At 36.0% G+C, this 19,170-nt stretch overlaps 1 long non-coding RNA gene across 1 annotated transcript in view; it reads right to left on the bottom strand.

The window, feature by feature from the left end:
• Nucleotides 1-19,170, bottom strand: part of LOC137239494 (uncharacterized) — a 123,351-nt gene that overhangs the window by 15,770 nt on the left and 88,411 nt on the right. The gene's annotated exons all lie outside the window — the stretch shown is intronic.

The following is a 19,170-nucleotide window of genomic DNA, read 5'->3' on the forward strand; positions in this document are numbered from 1 at the left end:
ACTTTGTCATTTTGCTTGGTTCAAGAGATATACGCAAACCAACCAACGTCCTAGGCATACCCGATTAGGATTGAACCATTAGGCACAGCAAGTTTGAAAATTGCATCGTAACTCACGCTCCATAAATAAGAACAAAAAATGGATCCTGGTGCCACACCGCATAAATTGTGGAAAGGAAAACTGCCCAAGATTCGTTGTCTAATTGTTATACTGTGCTTCTTCTAAAGACATGCTGCTGAGTGATCTCCTTACTGTTTGTTGTATTGCAGTTACTGTGATTTAAGCTTGCCTTAACCCAAAATGGCAAATTGTAGTGATTTATCACTCTCCTAGCACAAGTGATGCCGATTTTATTAACTATTTGCGCAACGTTCTAGTTAGTACTTGCGAACTGTCGGATAGCAATATTCTTGTAGGTGATTTTAATATCAATTTGAATAATAGCTCAACTTATAGCATTCAACTAATTGATCTATTTAAATCATATTCAATGAATCAAAAAGTTGATTTTTATACCCGTGTAACTGAGACATCAAAAATTAAAATTGATTTACTCTTTTCGAATACTGACGATATAGTATGTGAAAAGTTATATGAACACCAAATATCAGATCATGAAACCATCCAATTTAAAATTAAAAGCAGTCCTAGGTCAAAAATGAGAAGCCTTAAACAAATTACTTCTTGGGAGTATTATAATACGGAAGCACTTATTAATCAATTGCGCTTGTGCAATTTTAGCAACTTTAATAGAATTGATTTAGAGTCCAAAGTAGGGCTGGTTAATAGCAATGTTTTAAATGCCATGCGAAACTTAACGTATGAAAAGGTAGTACACTTAAAGCTAATTAATAAATGGTATGACAATGAGTTAGCCAACATGAATAAATATAAATTAGAACTTTATAAACTAGCTGAAATATCCGGAGAATGGGATGAGTATAGAAACAAAAAAAGAATATAAGAAGCTGGTAAAAATTAAAAAATTAAGCATATGGAGCATAACATACAGATGAATAGTAAAGATAGTAAAGCGATGTGGAAATATTTGAAATTCGCAATAAGTAGGGTTAATGAAGACTCTTCTTTCAAGAAAATTTTGATAAACGGTACAGCATATATGAATGAATCTGAAATTGCTAACAATCTAAATAAATATTTTGTTGATAGCATTGAGGATATTTGCAATAATATAGAAGAATTTTATACAAAAGTAAATTTTCCTATTCAGTTAAATGGGATTTTCAAATTTGTACAAGTTAATACAGATGACGTCATCAAAATTGTCATGACGTTTAAATCTAATGCGGCAGTTACTCACGAACGTACGTACCAAAAACGTGTCAGCTGACACGACCTATCTTGAAAATAATTCGAAATAACTATTTAAAAGTGCTGATTATAAATATGTAACCTATTTATATTTATTTAATATGTATTCCGGCCTTTTACAATATCAAAAATTAAATTGGAAAAAGATGATGTTTCCATAAGCATGCATGCAAACTGGCGAATGGCAACAATGCTTTGTTGTAAACAATACACACACAAATATGTTATGTACATGTACATACACAGACGCACACATTGATTCCTACGGGTTTGAGAGTTCGGTCAAACGTGCTTCGTACGACAAACGTCCGTACGTACGGCACACGTCGGTGGGTAACTGCCGCATAAGCGAGGTGGTAAAAAGCTGTTATCAGATGGTGTTCTTAAAGACATGATATCATATCTAGGATACTTCTATGCGCAAATCATAAATGAAAGTTTAAGTAGTGGCATAGTTCCGGGTATTTGGAAAACTTCTACCATTGTGCCAATCGAAAAATTAATAACACAATAAAAGCAGAGGAGTTACGTCCGATAAATACACTGGCCAGTGATGAAAAGATTTTAGAACTTGTGGTAAAAAACCAGTTGGTTCTATACTTGGAATAAAAAAATATACTCATACCTCAACAATCAGGATTTAGAAAAAACATTTCTGCGAACTGGATTGATTTAAAGATTTCTTAACAAATCGCAAACAAAGAACAGTAATTGGTTCGAAAATGTCAGACGAAGTGGATGTTAAGATTGGCCTACCCCAAGGCTCTGTTCTTGCACCAATTTTATTCAACATTTATATTAATGATATAAATTCTGTTTTGAAATTCAGCTCCATAAAACTTTTCGCTGATGATGCTCTAATTTCAACAAATGGCAAAAATGAAAATGATACAAGAATCAAGTTACAAAGTGACTTAAACGCACCTCACATCTGGCTGTGTACTAACAGACTTAAAATTAATATAGAAAAACGTAAATACATGCTTATTTCAAGAAAAAAAAATAGCTAATTTTGAAACTATTACAATAAATAATATTGAAATAGAAAAAGTAAATACGATTAAATAGTTGGGTGTTCAGATTGATTGCAAATTAAAATTTGATGCCCATGTTGACAATACAGTAAGTAAAATAGCAAAAAAATTATGGTTTATTCAACAAACTTGTAAAAACTTAAGTAATTATTACAAAGTAAAGGTCTATAGATCCATAGTTGAGCCTTACTTTATTTATTGCTCACCAATATTTTTTATTATGAAAGATTCGCAAATTGATAAGTTGCAAAAAATGCAAAATAAAGCAATGCGCTTTATTTTAAGCAAACGTTATGATACTCCTATAAAAGACATGCTCCTAAGTTTAAATTGGATGAGCGTTAAACAACAAATATTCTTTAACACAATGAAATTTATTTATAATATAAAGCACGGAATTTTGCCAGAGTATCTCAGAACAGGTATTACATTTAATTACGAGGTCCATGATATAAATACAAGGCTGAGAAATAATTTTAAATTGCCAAATTATAAAACAGAATCAGAACAAAATAGTATTTTTTACAAATGGTTGAAATACTTCAACGAACTACCTGAATATATAAAAAATTGTGATAGAAACTTATTTACCAGCCGGTTGTATGACTACACCAAATCTAGGCCGATTAAATGATATAGTCGTTGAGATTTAAATGCATTAGTGATACATGTGTCATAATTCATTTTTTTTTTTTAATTTAAAAATTTAGATTAAGTACACATTGTTAATTAATGCAATCATATTTTTAAGTTTTGAACTAAGCTCTTAGAGTCGTAATAAATAAATAAATATATAAAATATATATTAAAACAGTTGTTTGGCTGTGTCGCTCTGGAAACCAATGGCGTTTCAACAAGATAGATAACACTAATGTTCTGGTCAGATCAATAGTAACATAATTAGGAAAATTATGCCAATGAAAATTTCCTTTTAATACGCAAACATGCGTACTAAAAATATTGGCTTTTCAAATACCCAGACATGTTGTTGTTGTTGCTGTTATATAGCGATAAAGATACTCTCGAGGGTTTTGAGGATTGATGTCTATGTTGTAGGTCCTTTGCCGGATACAGATCCGGTACGTTTCGGTAACAAGCACCATTAAAGGTATAGTGCGGCCATCTCTGGAACGAATAATATGACCACATTCTAGGCTATCCCGCCCCCACACATTTTAGTTCCGTGAGGAACTTAGGGTTGCCAGAGCCTAGCCAGATAAAAATGTGAATGGTACATTCACATTTGTAACAGGATTCCTCTCCCGTAGGTGAGGTTTACAATTGGGTTGCGAAACCTCTGAAGCTGTAAAGTTTTGTATTTCGCTCATCAACCCCTTGAATCTCAACACCCTCGTTTCTGTATTATTATTATCGATGATGCGATTTTATTATCGAAAAAAAATTTTAATTTTCATTTATGATTATATCATCATGAGCTATAACCATTATTCCAAATTTTCAAGATGAAGAAAAGGAGGGTAAATAAAATAAAAAGATCCCCAGTCAATGCCAGACGCGTGTGGTTAATGGTGATCAGACCTAACATATGTTGAGAGCAGTTTTTCAAACAAAAAAAAATAAAAAAATTCAAACGCGACACATACAGAAAGTATGTAGCTACACACACACACATACAAGCTAGCACATATAAATACAGATATGCATATACCTTATGTATTATTAGTGCAAAAGCAAATTGCACAGAAAGCTAACCTTACTTAGATAATTAGTGACAGCGACCACGCCTACACACAACCTCCCTCTCACGCCCAATGTTTTCCCTTCTCTTGATCATAACGTTTTACTATGTTGTTGTTGGACGTATGAGCAATTTCTTTCTGCACTCGCGTTGGTTCGTAAAATCACGAAAAACCTCTTGATGGTGCCCGTAGCTAGTGGTTTCATCAACTGAAAATCATATCTTATCGATTGATTTGATTTTGATTTGATTGAGAGCATTCCATGTTTACGAGAAACAAACAGTGATTTAAATTGGCTTGTTGTTGTAGTTTATTATATCTGATAATTGTTTACAATTTGAGTGCATCGATCAGCTTGATTGCTTCTTTATTGACTTACACTACATGCAGGTTTAGGTGTGAGAAAATGTTTATTTAGGCGCATAGTACGAATTAAAAAAAAATGGTTTAATTTATACCTTTTTTCGCTTTCGATTTGGGTAACTCGTATTAATAAAACAAAAATTGTAGGATTGTTTTCGTATAATTTCTGGACAACTTTGGGATCATTTGGTGTATTTGGCGTGGTTTCTTTGGCTCCGTTTGGGCTTCTTCCGAACTATACCGGTATCACTTGGTGTATTTACAGTAATAAGAAAAATCTCTCTGCCGAATTTTGACATGATATTGAAACGAATTTTGGGGGATTCCGATTATATTGCACCTTCTGCTAACGTTCGAATCAACATTCAGTATATAAAATGTCACCTTGTGTATATCTTTGGAACCAAGCCAAATGGTATCCTAAATCAAATTGTGTTTTAATCTGCCAGTAGCAAGCTATATAAAACCCATTAAGTGCCTTAACCGTTAACGATAGAAACTTAAGTCAAATGATGGCTTTATCTACAAGATTTTAGCCATAAAATACAACAAAAAATTTAAAGTTTGTTTGGTTCAAGCGATATACACAATAATCGATTTAATCGTCAGTAGTTGTCGATAAACAGGATCGGTTAGGTTAGGTTAGGTGGTAGCTGCCCTAATAAGGGGAGCTCACTTGGACAACATCAAGGTCCGTTGTGATACCACATGCAATAAAATAAAGGTGACGTAGATATAGCTACTTAGAGAATCGTTGGGTAGCAACGATAAAGCTCCGAATGATACCGATCTGAACTTTGGATAAATCCTCGGGAGATCCAAGTGAGTGGCGAGCGAAGTACTTTCGCCTAGTTCTGGCAAAAGCTGGGCAATCAAGCATAAAGTGATTTGGTGATTCCACCTCATCATCCTCCATACAGTGCCCTGTCAAAACCCCAATGACCATTGATAGGTGAGCCTTAGTGAACCCAATTATTTCAGCAGACCTCCTGCCATCCACTTTCGGCCAGAAAGATCTTGCTACCCTGCAAGACGTGGAGTCCGCCCAACGTTTACTGAGCTGACTCGAGGCCCAGCTATGGAGGAGCAATCCCCAGGTGGCCAGCGGAATCCCGAAATTCTCCAGCCTTCTTCATCTGGTTCATTTGTACCGATGCGGACTAAGATATCCGCTTGACAGTTACCCGGGATATCACTATGGCCCGGGACCCAGATAATCTTAATTGTAAAATAATTCGGTGCAATCGCAAGCGAGGTCAGGTACTCCCAGACCACCCTCGATCGCACTCTAGTTGAACTCAAAGCCTTGATAGCCGTTTGGCTATCAGAGTAGATGTTAAATTCCCTAACCGTAGTAGCACTGGATAGCATTTCATTCACCGCATACTTAATCGCAGCAACTTTCGCTTGGAATACACTGCGGTGATCAGCCAACTTAAACTTGCGGCTTACATTTAGCTCTAGAGAAAGGACCCCACCAACCTTTCCGTCCAACTTCGACCGATCCGTGAACATGTAACCGGTAACATGCCCCAGATAATTTCTCTTCCTCACTCCTCTCTCGGTGAAATGACTGGGGTGAAGGTTCTATAGGGAGCAGTTATCGGCATATAATAGTCCATCCTGTCCGGGATAAAGTCGAAACTGGTAAGAAGGCTAGAGTGTCCGAAGTCAGAGAGCCCATAGCCCATATCACGAAGCCTGACTAACGACCGGGCCGCGGCCGCTTTTCCCGCAATATCTACTGGATATATGTTCAGCTTGACGTTCAGTGCCAAGGTAGATGTTGTTCTGAGAGCGCCACTGATACCGATCAGCGCCGTCCGTTGCACTGACACTAACATTTTGGAGGTGATCGCCGTGTACTTTCCACCATACCACCACCCCATTGAGTAGAATCGGTTTGACCACCATCTCATAAAGCCAGTGTACTACTCCTGGCGAGAGTCCCCATCTCTTTCCGATAGCCCCCCTGCAGCAGTAAGAGGCAACCGCGGCCTTCCTGGCCCTATCTTCCACATTGGGTCTCCAGGACAGTTTCTTGTCCAAAACAATCCCCAAATATTTAACCCTATCAGAAAGTACCAACGGTACCCCTCCAATCGAAGGAGTTCTGAAATTGGGCATCTTATCTCCTTGTAAAAAGAACCAATTCCGTTTATCCTGGGTTGACCACCAATCCACATGATTCAGCCCACCTAGCCACAGTATCCAGGTAGCCCTGCAGAACATCGCGCAGGGTGCCCAGAAATTTGGCTATGACTAGGATAGCGAGGTCATCTGCATAGGCAACCACCCGACAGCCATTGGCTTCCAGCTCCACAAGAAGCTCGTTGGCTACCACAACCCAGAGCAGAGGAGATAGGAAACCCCCCTATGGCGTGCCCCTGCACACCTTCCTCTCAATTATGGCCCCTCCCCACTCCGCTGCGGCAATTCTGCCGCATAGAAGTTTGCTAATAAATAGCCGCCGCAACTCCTAAACCCACCAGAACTCTTTCGATTGTCCCCGGTAAGACATTGTTAAAAGCCCCCTCGATGTCTAGAAAGGCCAGAGCAAACTCATTGTATTTCAGGGACCCCTCTATTTGCTTTACAATCGAATGGAGAGCCGTTTCCGTCGGCAGTAACCACCGATGTATCCTTTCCCGTAGGTATAGGTCAATCAACCGCTCAAACGTCTCAAGAAGAAACGACGAGAGACAGGATAACGCACATAACGCATGAACCGTAAATGATGGAACCTTGAATAAAATCGTTCATTTATCTGCAAGTAGATACAGAATCAGTGTTTCGAAAATCTTGCTGGGTTCAAGAGATATAGGGAAATTTAGGTGCTGGTTCATTTGTGTGCCGATACATTCCTATTTTTGCCTTGAATGCTTCATGCTGGAACTTTGTGTCAGATTTTGGATTAATCTACCGGTAGGTTGCCATATATTGCAAAAACAAAAACTTTGTCATTTTGCTTGGTTCAAGAGATATACGCAAACCAACCAACTTCCTAGGCATACCCGATTTGGATTGAACCATTAGGCACAGCAAGTTTGAAAATTGCATCGTAACTCACGCTCCATAAATAAGAACAAAAAATGGATCCTGGTGCCACACCGCATAAATTGTGGAAAGGAAAACTGCCCAAGATTCGTTGTCTAATTGTTATACTGTGCTTCTTCTAAAGACATGCTGCTGAGTGATCTCCTTACTGTTTGTTGTATTGCAGTTACTGTGATTTAAGCTTGCCTTAACCCAAAATGGCAAATTGTAGTGATTTATCACTCTCCTAGCACAAGTGATGCCGATTTTATTAACTATTTGCGCAACGTTCTAGTTAGTACTTGCGAACTGTCGGATAGCAATATTCTTGTAGGTGATTTTAATATCAATTTGAATAATAGCTCAACTTATATCATTCAACTAATTGATCTATTTAAATCATATTCAATGAATCAAAAAGTTGATTTTTATACCCGTGTAACTGAGACATCAAAAATTAAAATTGATTTACTCTTTTCGAATACTGACGATATAGTATGTGAAAAGTTATATGAACACCAAATATCAGATCATGAAACCATCCAATTTAAAATTAAAAGCAGTCCTGGGTCAAAAATGAGAAGCCTTAAACAAATTACTTCTTGGGAGTATTATAATACGGAAGCACTTATTAATCAATTGCGCTTGTGCAATTTTAGCAACTTTAATAGAATTGATTTAGAGTCCAAAGTAGGGCTGGTTAATAGCAATGTTTTAAATGCCATGCGAAACTTAACGTATGAAAAGGTAGTACACTTAAAGCTAATTAATAAATGGTATGACAATGAGTTAGCCAACATGAATAAATATAAATTAGAACTTTATAAACTAGCTGAAATATCCGGAGAATGGGATGAGTATAGAAACAAAAAAAGAATATAAGAAGCTGGTAAAAATTAAAAAATTAAGCATATGGAGCATAACATACAGATGAATAGTAAAGATAGTAAAGCGATGTGGAAATATTTGAAATTCGCAATAAGTAGGGTTAATGAAGACTCTTCTTTCAAGAAAATTTTGATAAACGGTACAGCATATATAAATGAATCTGAAATTGCTAACAATCTAAACAAATATTTTGTTGATAGCATTGAGGATATTTGCAATAATATAGAAGAATTTTATACAAAAGTAAATTTTCCTATTCAGTTAAATGGGATTTTCAAATTTGTACAAGTTAATACAGATGACGTCATCAAAATTGTCATGACGTTTAAATTTAATGCGGCAGTTAAGCCGTGGTTACTCACGAACGTACGTAGAAAAAACGTGTCAGCTGACACGACCTATCTTATGAGTCCGCAATGTAAACGAAAACTCACCGACGTGCAACGCCCGTACGTACGCAGCCCGGAACGTAGAAATCAAAACAATTTTGATTTTTTCCGTAAGAACGTGTCAGCTGATCGCTCTCTCACTAGACAGAGTTGCCTAGTAAACTTTTGTGCACTAATTTTTGACCGTTTGCAATTTTATGCAAAAACACCTAATTAAAGTTTGAAAAATTGTGAAAATAATTCGAAATAATTATGTAAAAGTGCTGATTATAAATATGTAATCTATTTATACTTATTTAATATGTATTCCGGCCTTTTACAATATCAAAAATTAAATTGGAAAAAATTGATGTTTCCATAAGCATGCATGCAAACTGGCCAATGGCAACAGTGCTTTGTTGTAAAGAATACACACACAAATATGTTATGTACATGTACACAGATGCACACATTGATTCCTACGGGCTTGAGAGTTCGGTCAAACGTGCTTCGTACGACAAACGTCCGTACGTACGGCACACGTCGGTGGGTAACTGCCGCATTACTCACGAACGTACGTACCAAAAACGTGTCAGCTGACACGACCTATCTTATGAGTGTACAATGTAAACGAAAACTCACCGACGTACAACGCCCGTACGTACGTAGCCCGGAACGTAGAAATCAAAACAATTTGGATTTTTTCCGTAAGAACGTGTCAGCTGATCGCTCTCTCACTAGACAGAGTTGCCTAGTAAACTTTTGTGCGCTAATTTTTGACCGTTTGCAATTTTATGCAAAAACACCTAATTAAAGTTTGAAAAATTGTGAAAATAATTCGAAATAACTATTTAAAAGTGCTGATTATAAATATGTAATCTATTTATATTTATTTAATATGTATTCCGGCCTTTTACAATATCAAAAATTAAATTGGAAAAAGTTGATGTTTCCATAAGCATGCATGCAAACTGGCGAATGGCAACAATGCTTTGTTGTAAACAATACACACACAAATATGTTATGTACATGTACATACACAGACGCACACATTGATTCCTACGGGTTTGAGAGTTCGGTCAAACGTGCTTCCTACGACAAACGTCCGTACGTACGGCACACGTCGGTGGGTAACTGCCGCATAAGCGAGGTGGTAAAAAGCTGTTATCAGATGGTGTTCTTAAAGACATGATATCATATCTGGGATACTTCTATGCGCAAATCATAAATGAAAGTTTAAGTAGTGGCATAGTTCCGGGTATTTGGAAAACTTCTACCATTGTGCCAATCGAAAAATTAATAACACAATAAAAGCAGAGGAGTTACGTCCGATAAATACACTGGCCAGTGATGAAAAGATTTTAGAACTTGTGGTAAAAAACCAGTTGGTTCAATACTTGGAATAAAAAAATATACTCATACCTCAACAATCAGGATTTAGAAAAAACATTTCTGCGAACTGGATTGATTTAAAGATTTCTTAACAAATCGCAAACAAAGAACAGTAATTGGTTCGAAAATGTCAGACGAAGTGGATGTTAAGATTGGCCTACCCCAAGGCTCTGTTCTTGCACCAATTGTATTCAACATTTATATTAATGATATAAATTCTGTTTTGAAATTCAGCTCCATAAAACTTTTCGCTGATGATGCTCTAATTTCAACAAATGGCAAAAATGAAAATGATACAAGAATCAAGTTACAAAGTGACTTAAACGCACTTCATATCTGGCTGTGTACTAACAGACTTAAAATTAATATAGAAAAAACTAAATACATGCTTATTTCAAGAAAAAAAATAGCTAATTTTGAAACTATTACAATAAATAATATTGAAATAGAAAAAGTAAATACGATTAAATAGTTGGGTGTTCAGATTGATTGCAAATTAAAATTTGATGCCCATGATGCCATGCATAATACAGTAAGTAAAATAGCAAAAAAATTATGGTTTATTCAACAAACTTGTAAAAACTTAAGTAATTATTACAAAGTAAAGGTCTATAGATCCATAGTTGAGCCTTACTTTATTTATTGCTCACCAATATTTTTTATTATGAAAGATTCGCAAATTGATAAGTTGCAAAAAATGCAAAATAAAGCAATGTGCTTTCCGCTTGCGGAGCGGAATTTTGCCAGAGTATCTCAGAACAGGTATTACATTTAATTACGAGGTCCATGATATAAATACAAGGCAGAGAAATAATTTTAAATTGCCAAATTATAAAACAGAATCAGAACAAAATAGTATTTTTTACAAATGGTTGAAATACTTCAACGAACTACCTGAATATATAAAAAATTGTGATAGAAACTTATTTACCAGCCGGTTGTATGACTACACCAAATCTAGGCCGATTAAATGATATAGTCGTTGAGATTTAAATGCATTAGTGATACATGTGTCATAATTCATTTTTTTTTTTAATTTAAAAATTTAGATTAAGTACACATTGTTAATTAATGCAATCATATTTTTAAGTTTTGAACTAAGCTCTTAGAGTCGTAATAAATAAATAAATATATAAAATATATATAAAACAGTTGTTTGGCTGTGTCGCTCTGGAAACCAATGGCGTTTCAACAAGATAGATAACACTAATGTTCTGGTCAGATCAATAGTAACATAATTAGGAAAATTATGCCAATGAAAATTTCCTTTTAATACGCAAACATGCGTACTAAAAATATTGGCTTTTCAAACACCCAGACATGTTGTTGTTGTTGCTGTTATATAGCGATAAAGATACTCTCGAGGGTTTTGAGGATTGATGTCTATGTTGTAGGTCCTTTGCCGGATACAGATCCGGTACGTTTCGGTAACAAGCACCATTAAAGGTATAGTGCGGCCATCTCTGGAACGAATAATATGACCACATTCTAGGCTATCCCGCCCCCACACATTTTAGTTCCGTGAGGAACTTAGGGTTGCCAGAGCCTAGCCAGATAAAAATGTGAATGGTACATTCACATTTGTAACAGGATTCCTCTCCCGTAGGTGAGGTTTACAATTGGGTTGCGAAACCTCTGAAGCTGTAAAGTTTTGTATTTCGCTCATCAACCCCTTGAATCTCAACACCCTCGTTTCTGTATTATTATTATCGATGATGCGATTTTATTATCGAAAAAAAATTTTAATTTTCATTTATGATTATATCATCATGAGCTATAACCATTATTCCAAATTTTCAAGATGAAGAAAAGGAGGGTAAATAAAATAAAAAGATCCCCAGTCAATGCCAGACGCGTGTGGTTAATGGTGATCAGACCTAACATATGTTGAGAGCAGTTTTTCAAACAAAAAAAAATAAAAAAATTCAAACGCGACACATACAGAAAGTATGTAGCTACACACACACACATACAAGCTAGCACATATAAATACAGATATGCATATACCTTATGTATTATTAGTGCAAAAGCAAATTGCACAGAAAGCTAACCTTACTTAGATAATTAGTGACAGCGACCACGCCTACACACAACCTCCCTCTCACGCCCAATGTTTTCCCTTCTCTTGATCATAACGTTTTACTATGTTGTTGTTGGACGTATGAGCAATTTCTTTCTGCACTCGCGTTGGTTCGTAAAATCACGAAAAACCTCTTGATGGTGCCCGTAGCTAGTGGTTTCATCAACTGAAAATCATATCTTATCGATTGATTTGATTTTGATTTGATTGAGAGCATTCCATGTTTACGAGAAACAAACAGTGATTTAAATTGGCTTGTTGTTGTAGTTTATTATATCTGATAATTGTTTACAATTTGAGTGCATCGATCAGCTTGATTGCTTCTTTATTGACTTACACTACATGCAGGTTTAGGTGTGAGAAAATGTTTATTTAGGCGCATAGTACGAATTAAAAAAAAAATGGTTTAATTTATACCTTTTTTCGCTTTCGATTTGGGTAACTCGTATTAATAAAACAAAAATTGTAGGATTGTTTTCGTATAATTTCTGGACAACTTTGGGATCATTTGGTGTATTTGGCGTGGTTTCTTTGGCTCCGTTTGGGCTTCTTCCGAACTATACCGGTATCGCTTGGTGTATTTACAGTAATAAGAAAAATCTCTCTGCCGAATTTTGACATGATATTGAAACGAATTTTGGGAGATTCCGATTATATTGCACCTTCTGCTAACGTTCGAATCAACATTCAGTATTGCAAAATGGTCTTTATTTAGACTATACTTTGGGAGTAGTACTTAAAAAAAAATTGATTCCTCAGCCTGCACTGCTTTTATACTCTCGTTCGCCTATTTCTCCTAAGGTCTAGACCTTTCACGAGCATGGCTCCTGGAAGAGTTGTATCTCATGCGTGGTTATTTAGCTATATAACATACATAACATAACATAACATAATATAACATAACATAACATTTATTTAATTAATTTCATTGTACAGCTAAGACTAGTCAGTATTTTATATGTACATCAGCAATGGGATACATTCTATTATTTAGTATTTATATTTAAAAAAACATTACTTAAAAGATAAAATAAAATATATGATTCAAGCTTAATACTAATGCAATGCACTTAACAATTTAAGGCAGTAAATGATATAGATAGTAAGTGAAATTTAGAAAATAGAGAGAGAGACAGAAAATAGAGTTTACGATATTAGCAGCTTATTTGTAGTTACGAGGCCAGCGTCATATCGAGGTCACTAAAATATTTGTATATTAGCTTTCTGAAGTTGCTTCTATTTAGTTGTTATTTTAAATTTTCTGGAATCCTGTTCCACATTTTAATTGCACTAATGAAAAACAGCCGGCTAGATGTTAGTTTACTATATTTCGGGATTATTAAGCTGTTTAGTCTCTGAAATCTGGTTAATTGAATCTTGTCATACAGATATTTAGGGGTTTTCCATTCCAGCAACTTAAACATGAAAATACAGTTCCTGGCGGCCAAATATTGCATAATACTACAACCCAAAATTTTGTCGTGCCATGGTTATATGTGAGCATAACGACTTATGCCATAAACATACCGTGTAAGATTGTTGAAGGCTACATTTACCTTATTTGCTGATACCGAGTCAAGTTTACTATATTCTAATTCCGCGTACATAAAATGGGGCACAATCAATTGTATCGCGAGTTTTTTACGTGTCTCTTGTGGCGTAAACGCTGCAGACATTCTCAACCTACGCAGAATAAAGTAAACATTGCTTACCAATTTGTTAACATGATCACCACAGCTAAGTTTATTATTTATTATAAACCCAAGGTTCTTTATTTTGTGAGTGATCTCAAGGGTGGATGTACTAATTACTAAAGGCGGTATATCATCAGGGTCTATTTCGGTTTTGCATATGCGTGTGTACGCGTGAGTAACAACTTCTGCTCTTATCTGCTGACTATATATGTGTATGCGAAATAATCTCTTCGCTTCGAACTGCTGGTTATATGTGTGGAATATTCTTCGTTGCCTTGTACATAAGTGCGCCTGCGTGCTTTTTTTGTTGTTGTGATTATTTACTAACATCATAGTGATGCTAATGTATGTAAAATTTCGTAATTATATCTTATTCTACTTAATTTAACCTGTTAACGGACCGGCGGACGTACATGACCTGGTCAAATTATTTTCGATGTTAGCAAGTTTGATATAAGGAAGTCTATATCGATCCCGATTCCTTCATGCCTACAACCATAGTTTCATTAGCTTTGATATACTACTCTTGTGTACGATTACAGGGTGCCGACAATTTTTTTTTTTATTTATTTATTTTTCATGTTTAGCAATATGTAGTGTATATTCTTCATAACTTTTCCTGATACCAAGACGATTAAGAAATGTACAATTTTTTGTATCTACATATGTCCACCGTGGTATGATGGTAGCACGCTCCGCCTACCACACCTAAGATCCTGGATACGCTCCCCGGGCAAAGCAACATCAAAATTTTAGAAACAAGTTTTTTCAATTAGAAGAAAATGTTTCTGAGCGGGGTCGCCCTTCGGCAGTGTTTGGCAAGCAATCCGAGTGTATTTCTGCTATGAAAAGCTCTCAGTGAAAACTCATCGGCCTTGCAGATGCCGTTCGGAGTCGGCATAAAAGAAGTAGGTCCCGTCCCGCCAATTTGTAGGAAAAATTAAAAGGTGCACGACGCAAATTGGAAGAAAAGCTCGGCCTAAAATCTCTTCGGAGGTTATCGCGTCTTACATTTTTTTGTTTATGTCCAAAAATGGTGAAAAATCATAATTTTTTTTTTCAAGTTTTGGGAATCTTTTTGTAGTCATAATGAATATCTTTAGATTCAGAAATGAAGTCTTATATGCAGTATCTAACCTTTCAATGATGAGAAATATGCTCGCGATCGCCTAAAGGGCGAAACTTACATGAGAGCTTTGAGCACCGATTTCTAGGAAAAGTTGTTTCAAACTCAAAAAAATGTGTTGAATGTAACCAAAATTGTTGATCATTATCATCATCACCTAAACGATTTGACCACTATATAATGAGTCACACCAGCTATTACTGTTTCGCGATTGCTGTAGCTAATTGGGAGCACCAAAAGAGATCAAGTATTTCTTTAGCAGGCTTTGGATCATAATTACTACCCGTGTTTAGGGTCTATTTGCTTATTTCGCTATAGCTTTCATTAGTTTTTATAATTTCAGAGATACACATTTACCCACGTACTGGTGCTAATGTACATACATATATAAATATGAACCCTACTATAATTTCATATACCTAAGAGACCAATTTATATTTGTACTCGTCTAGCTTACTAACTATTAGATACTATATGTACAAAATTAGCTATGAAATATTGCTTCCTCTGACACTGAACTCTATAAATTGAGCAAAAATTATTAGCTCACACACATAAAAAAATATAACTGTACGTATTATTACAATCTCTGTACGGACTATATTTATATTGGCGTGCTTCAGACGTAAAATATGGTATACTCATATCTAATTGGGGAAGAGTCGTTTTTAAGATCACCGCTTTATCACATCGGCTCTCTGAAGATCTAGTAAGCCTTTTCCATGCTTCTCATGGGCCCAGAAACTTCCTCGCTGTGTTTCTTTTTTATATACAGATTTATCAAATAAAATCTTCTTTCAACGGGCTCAAATTTTTCTCTCTCAAGTTCGTGGAAGCCGGATACGGATGTTCATCTCGATCTGCTGCTAGATCACTATTTAGGTCTGCTGCTAGACCGTCTCCAACATCACGTTAACATGAGTGTAATGAGTTGTGAATGCACAACTGCGCAAGGAGTCTAAATAACAAGGCCATGCCCATTATTGGCCCTTACGTCCTCTTACGCATAATTGACACGAAAAAATCCACTTCGAATGAAAAGCAAAGCAAGCTTCTGCAGAGAACAGATCTTGGCATAACACCACTTTTTCCCCTCTTTCTGTAGTGCAACTTTCAAACTATTTGTATCTCCTTTTTTAATGTCTTTCTATTTTACAGCATTGTATGTACAATATAGGGTGGGTCGATAAAAATATTTTTTTTGTTACAAAAAACTGTCATTGCCAACGTTTTTAGCGGATATTTTTAGGTCGGACGGGTATACATGAAAATTTTACAATCAAATGAAAATCTTTTTAGTAGGTCATGAAAAAAACATTAAAAATCAAAGTCGAAAAAAAGTCAAAAAAAATTAAATTTCGCAGGCTCGAAAATTATTTTTTTGGGTGTGCGTAGTGGAACTTTTTTTTCCAGAGCCCAAATCCTATCGGAAATCGATGGCGCGATATCGGTTAATAAATCGACCCAATCTAATGTATATGTCTTGTCGATGCGGCTAGCCTGCTCACGACCTTAGATTCCCGCATCGTTGCTGTAATACCTCTGCCGCTATATATTTTTACACCAGCTTTCTGCTTAAGAAGACAACCTAATCTAATATAAACGCACGCAAGTCATTTTCTGTCAAAAAAAGTCTCATGCACATACAACTTGTATGAGAGCAAACGAAATTTAATTTGCTGCGTGAAAACCTAACTAGATTTCCAATTTTTGTTCTGCGTGACATTTCAGTTTGACGTTTGCACACATGCTTTACATTGTCGCAAAGCATGCTTATTTCGGTTTGGGCAAAAAAGTATTTTATGTGCGTGCGCTACGCAAAAGCAATGCGTTTTTATTCGGTTGGCATGTAATGAGCCTTTCCCAATGCTTGGTTTACATGTGTAGATAAAGGTTGGGTCCCAATACCGAGTTTTGGTACTACAAGCCTTCATGATATTGTTGCAGATCGTCAATCATCTCATTGATGTCAGCAGTATGTTTTCATATTACATACTTAGTTGTGGACAATGCGATGCTCTGAAAATCAGCCATTCAGTTTCGTTGACTTGAACTTTTCCATTTCCTTTTACGAAAAGGATATATGCACATTTAATACTTTTGTAAAGCCAATTTTTTATGCTTCCCTAGTTGGTGGCAGAAGGCCACGAAAAGAGTGGCAACAGCAAAATTAAGCAAAATGCATCGACTAGTTTGCATTGGCATAAGGAGTGCGATGAGAACTTTGAAGTGTCCATTGTGGACAGAACCCATTGGGTAACAGAGAATCCTTATAATGACCCTCACTCACAGGCCTCGTTCACGGATGAATCGAAATTAGATGACGGAAGAACGGGAGCTGGCATCATGGGTAAGAACAAATTTTGTATGGCTTTCAAATTAGATTTCGATAAAAAAAGAATTATTGGAATTAAAACTAAGTTATATGTATGTATATGCAAATGGAAAAAACAAGCCAATTCAAAGCAGATTAAGTATATGAATTTGTATATATGTATATAACTAAGATCGCAACTAGCCTAATTGTATTGAATTCAGCCTTCAAAATATTATATCCCTACAAAAGAGATAAGTCGCTCAACTAATAGATCATTTAAGACACTGAGGTGTGCGTATACTTCATAATAATTTATCTAAATACATAGGCATATACATAAATCAATCTTTATACCTTTATGCAGCGATATATATATCCACAAATAGAAGTATCCATGGTTACTAAACTCACACTCGCATACAGCTTACACAAACAACAACCTATACTAGTTATTATGTGCGTACTTCTGTACATAAATTTATACAGAACCACAGTCTAATAGGTCCGATAGCTGTGAAATTCAGATTTGGCATAAAATCCGCATATACGTCATTGTATATGCATTTGTGCAAAGATTTGTACTTGCAAAAGTATGCGTATGGATCATATCCATTAAGTATGTCTCATATTCATATAAGCGTCAACGCTTCTAATCCAAATCTAAATTGAGCTTGAGCTAAACTCGACAAAGCAACAACACTTTTTGTCTAAATATTTCAATATTAGACGGTCGTTAGCAGCTTCATCGACTCAGAAAAACGTTCCAAGCTAAATTGGTAGCCTCCAAAAGTATTCATATGAATGACAATATACATATATATGTATGTACATAGGTACATGCATCATATATATTTTAGATAGCTTAATAATACTTTAACTTGTAGCATTGTTGAAATGTGCACCTTTGTATATGCTCAGGGGCGGATTTGTTGCAGGGCTCCGAAGGCCAGGAGAGACTCACGATTTTTGGACACTCATTAGTTAAATCGCCCTTTACCTTTTATATCATCACTAATCAAAAAGAAAAGTCAAGGAAAAGTCCGAAACTGGAACTGTTATACAAGTACTAACGATATTTGATATCGATAACAACCGTTTTCGACCAGTTATCGGATTGTTATCGACATATTATTGGCGTCCATTCCATTTTTTTCGACAAGTTAAGGCTAATTTCGCAAACATAACCCTTATAAGGGTACCTGGTCACAGGAATATCGAGGGGAAACGAGAAAGCATACGAACTTGCAAGGGCACTGCTGGAGGCTGCCGAGATGCATCGCCGACTTACATCAATTAAAAGAAACATACATAGAAGATTCAAGGAGTTAGCTGTCTCCAACTGGTACTCCTCGGACACTTGCATGATAACCAAGCTAACATGGCCTAATTACGACAGTAAGAGAACAGAGGACCTACCTAATAGGTCAAGGAAAGAAATCTTTTATGGGCAGTTATATACTGCCGGAACTTAAGGAAGTAGCTAAATGCTCTGTAAAAGATATCAGCAGGTTCATGGTCCGCCCCAAATGGTCCGAATGAAGTACCGACTAGCCATACGAAATCAGCGGCAATTGATACCAGGAGAAATGTCCACCAAAATGGCGCCCGGTCGCGACTTGGGCTCGGAGCTTTGTTATTCGGCAGGCACAGCAACCAACCAGAACATAGAGTTATCGAGATTTACTATCGAATAGATATCGATTTGTTACCGAGAGGTAATCGATTTGGTATCAGAGTGTTGCCGCTTTCTCATTGTCGATTTTTTAGTGTACACTCGATTTGTAAACGAAAAATTTTAATGACGGATTGTCGATCTTTTTATCGATTTACTATCGAAAAT

The sequence above is a fragment of the Eurosta solidaginis genome, chromosome 2, assembly GCF_040869045.1.
Source record: "Eurosta solidaginis isolate ZX-2024a chromosome 2, ASM4086904v1, whole genome shotgun sequence".
In the NCBI taxonomy this organism is placed as follows: domain Eukaryota; kingdom Metazoa; phylum Arthropoda; class Insecta; order Diptera; family Tephritidae; genus Eurosta; species Eurosta solidaginis.